The following is a 4,547-nucleotide window of genomic DNA, read 5'->3' on the forward strand; positions in this document are numbered from 1 at the left end:
TTGGGATCAGGTGATGTTTTTCATCTGCAGCTGTGGTGGCAATGTGAGCGGATAGCTATAGCCTCCAAGGCCTCCAGATGTCAGTGAGTGATCCGGTTTGCTCACATGAGAACTTCTGTCCAGTAAACTCATGCATGCTTTGTGGATCAGGAGAGGCAAATGGAAGATCTCCCACCAGGCATTTTGAATAATAGCAGGTGTTCCCTAGGAATCTAGGAAACCTTGTCTCATTAGGGACTGTGATCACTTCCCAATTCACCTGTTCATTGAAAGCAACAAATAATGCCAACCTCATTTTGTGTTTTGTATGCACGTAATTAAAAAGGCAGAAAGGAAAAATAACTAAAATGACCAGTGACATTTTAAAGACTAATTTGTATGTTGTATCAGTCAGGGTTCAATCACAGAGAAGAGAATCTATTCAAGGTATTTAATTTAAAAAGGATTTGTTGCAGGCTTTTACATGAGGCACCTAATCAGTGGGAAGGCTTAAAGAACACACACTAGGAGGAGCTTCCAAGAACAAATTCCAAAACCACAATGTAGAACATGGCCACCATTGAAACTGGTTCTCTTGTCACAACTCAGAAGCCATCTGCTAAACTGGGCAGTTGTTAGCCCAGCCGATGGCTTCAGAATCATGTCATGATGTTACAGTCTGCCCAGCAAAATCAACCTCTCAAGCCTGGCCTCTCTTTCCAATTAAAACTCAGTTTCAAATTCTACTCTCCTGCCAGTGCTTCTGTTTGGTGGAGCCTAATGTACACCCAGAGCTCTGGAGCAAGATCTGGGCAAAGAAGTATTTGCTTTCCAGACTGCAATGGAGTGAGGAATTCTGAAACAAGGTTGGAAGATGTACTGAGTAAGCCAATCACAATATTCACCACGAATATTAAACTGTATTGAAGCTGAGCAAATAAAAAAATAATTATGAGGAAGCCTCAAGTAATTTTGAATATTTTATGGACAAAAAAATAATAATTGTAAAATTGATTGTAAATCTAACTTATAAGAGGCATGGAGCACTTGGAAGTGTGATGTATGTTTGCCTCTGTGACACTTTGCCAAGCATCAAGTATTACACTTTGCTACCTTTGAAATGTCTCTAGGGGCTTTTCTTTCCCACTTTTGTCTGTTCAGCACCCATTCTTTTCCTCCTTCTGGTAAATTCATAGTCACATGACTCCGTCTTAGCCTAGGATGAACATAGCAACCCCATTCTCTGGCCACAGTGACTGGTCCAAGTGACCGAGGCTGGCTGGGTCTGAGAACCCAGAGGGCATCCCACAGGACGAGCCAACAGAGTCCTTGTCTTCATGCAGAATAGAAATCAAATGCAAGCCAGGAGGAAGTGAGAGCAGAGTTTACTGAGGATATGGAGAGGGTATAGATACAGACAGAGCATTTTGAAGATTCAGAAAGGAAAGAAGAGTGAGTCTCGTCTTTGCTTGAGGTCTAGGGTTTTTATTGAGAATTGTGGTCTGGTGTAGGTGTCCTCTCAGGCACCTAGGAACTGGTCAAAACAAGGTTGCAAGTGCTCAAGTGTCCTACACGAATCATTTACCCCCTGGAGCCAAGGGTCTTGGCGTCAAGGTGTCTGGAAAACATAAATGATGACCTCACCTAGTCACTCCTTAGATGCTATCTATTGTGCTGGAAGACTCCAAAAAAAAAAAAAATCATTAACTCCTTGACCCTTACAAGGAGGAGATACACTGTACTTACTATAAGGCATGTGTAAGGTGGGGGTGCAGGAAGAAAAGCAGGAAAAGGAGCAAAAACAGCAGTTCTTCATGGAGTCCTACAGTTTCCCTGTCTCACAAGGATTAGCACATGACAAAAGCCAGGACATTCAGAGGCTTTGCCCAGCATTATTCTGGCTGATGCTAGCCGAGAAGCCTCTTTTTTTCCCTTTTTCTTTGTGAGCCCAATGCTGTAAGATATGGCCTTAGAGTTCCTGGCCAAATTCCCACTGTGGGGCATTGCCTATGAATATGAAACCCACACAAAAGAGGGAAAGAAGAAATTAGAGGCAGAGTTTGAGAGATTCCTTTGTTGTGCAGATTTTCTGATTTCACCCTCTTGGCATGAAACTACCTCCTTCCTGAGGCTAGTTCTTCAGTTTTGTGGGTCATCCCACATCTTTCCAATAAAGCAGCCGTTTTGGATTAAGGTTGGTTGAATTGGGTATCAGCTGCATGCAATTTTAAGACAGTAAACAAATCATAGTCTCAATTTTATAACCCACTAACTCCACTACTCACTTGAAGGAAGGTAGCGTAGTGTCTTTTGTGTCCCGTGGGAAACGTGAGATTTTTTTTTTTTTCTTTGCTTCCCATACATTGTTTGAAGTTGATTAATCCAAATTCCAATGAAGCCTAAACCTGAACTACATTTCTAATCAACCAACTTGATGTAAGTAATTTTGATAATGTCACTCAATTTTAGATAAGCATCCTCTAAGAACAACTCCATTTTTTCAAAGACTCATTGATAAAGCTGGGACAGCACAATCACCCAGTCTTTACAATTGCTTGCTGTGTACTCTGGAGAGCCCCGGAAATTTCCCTGGCAATGGGAAGCAGCCAAAGGAAAAGTGCTGTGACCCCAGGAAGGGAGGAGAGCCTATGGCTCCATGGCACAGGCTTTGTAAGTTTTGGAGTGTGTATATGTGACAGAGAGAGGGGAAAAAAGGGAATCAAAACTTTTCCTACCAATAACACGTATTACTTGCCTTTAAGCTTCCTCAAAGCTCGGTTATACTGTAAGTTTGAATGACTGAAAACCTGCCCCAGAATCTCTCTTTTCAGATACTACAAGACCAGATCAGATCAGCATTTAGAAATATGGCATATGAGGGGCACCTGGGTGGCTCAATCAGTTAAGCATCTGATTTCAGCTCAGGTCATGATCTCACAGTTTGTGAGTTCGAGCCCCATGTCAGGCTCTGCGCTGACAGCATGGAGCCTGCTTCAGATTCTGAGTCTCCCTCTCTCTCTGCCCCTCCCCTGCTCGTACTCTCTCTCTCTCAAAAATAAATAAATAAACATAAAAAAAAAAGAAATACAGCATATGAAATAATCACTCTCAAAAATGGTTTAAATTAGGGATGGGGGCACCTGGGTGATTCAGTCAGTTAAGAGTCCAACTCTTGGTTTCACCTCAGGTCACTATCTCACTGTCTCACGGAGCATTGGGCTCTGTGCTGACAGTGAGGAGCCTGCTTGGGATTCTCTCTCTCCCTCTCTCTCTGCCCCTCCCCTGCTTGTTCTCTCTGTCTCTGTCTCTTAAGAATAAATAAATAAACTTAAAAAAATTATAAATAAATAAGGGATGAGTTCTGAGTATTGACATCCACCTTTTTATAAACACTGTGTGCATTCAGCACAATATTCTAATATTTTGTGATGATATCGTTGCCTTCCATGACATCACCAAAAAACTGAGCATATAGACTTTCATTAGCTATGGATTTAATATTAAAAGTTTTGACTATTTGGGGGTGACTTGAATGTCTAGAACTTGAATAGTTGGTAATTTCACTGAGGTGTGAATTAGAATTATAATGAACTAATGCCAGAGAAGGAGCCACTTGACCCTTGAATGGACCTATCCAACCATGCAGAATCCATACCCCAATCCAATCCTGTTGGTCTCCATTCATCATCACAGGTGCAGTCAATTTCTGAAGTGATAAAAATCTCAAAACAACAAACAGGGCACCTGGGTAACTCACTTAGTTAAGTGTCTGACTCTTGATTTCAGCTCAGGTCATGATCTTACAGTTCGTGGGATCGAGCCCCATGTCGGGCTCTGTGCTGGCAGTGCAGCACCTGCTTGGGATTCTCTCGCGCTCTCTCTCTCTGCCCCTCTCTTACTCTCAAAATAAATAAATAAACATTAAAAAAAAATAAGCTGCATTTCTAAAACTTCATTAAGGATCTTGAAGGGGTCACAAATTTTTAAAATTCATTTTACTCCATTTTCCAGGAGAAAGTATATACTCAAATGTATTTAAAATTGGGAGTCATGCAAAAGCCTTGCAAGAGTCCTGTACAGACTTCTCTGTGGGCAGATCGAGAAGAAAAGCAGGCCTGGCCCTTTAGTCCCATGGACCCAGCTGAAACACAAGGTGAAGAAAGGGGCAGAGGGGTTCCTTATCTATCACCAGGTACTGGCAGTCATGTCCTATACCTAGATGAGTACCAAAGTCAAAGCAAGAAAAAGTCAAAACTAGGAGCTCTGTGAAAACTAGGAGATGAAACATATCGTTTGGAAAAGAGATCTCAAAGCAGTAGGAAATCTGAACCTGGTAAAAGCATGAGTGTTGAAAAGGAGCACATCTCAGTAATAAAAACTGGCATATTTTGAACATTTCCTGTGTGTTAAGCGCTATGAAGTGTGTCATTTAATTCTAACAACAACACTCTAGGGTATGTTCCATTTTCATTCCCATCAATAAAACTGAGGCTCTGTAAGGTAAGTAACTTGTGGGATATATGGCTAGGAAGTGAGAGGAGCCAGGTTAGTGGTGGACCCAAGATGAA

The sequence above is a fragment of the Lynx rufus genome, unplaced genomic scaffold (genome assembly GCF_022079265.1).
Source record: "Lynx rufus isolate CCGP_SWC_20201006 ecotype Redwood Valley unplaced genomic scaffold, mLynRuf1.p SCAF_1, whole genome shotgun sequence".
NCBI classification, from domain to species: Eukaryota; Metazoa; Chordata; class Mammalia; order Carnivora; family Felidae; genus Lynx; species Lynx rufus.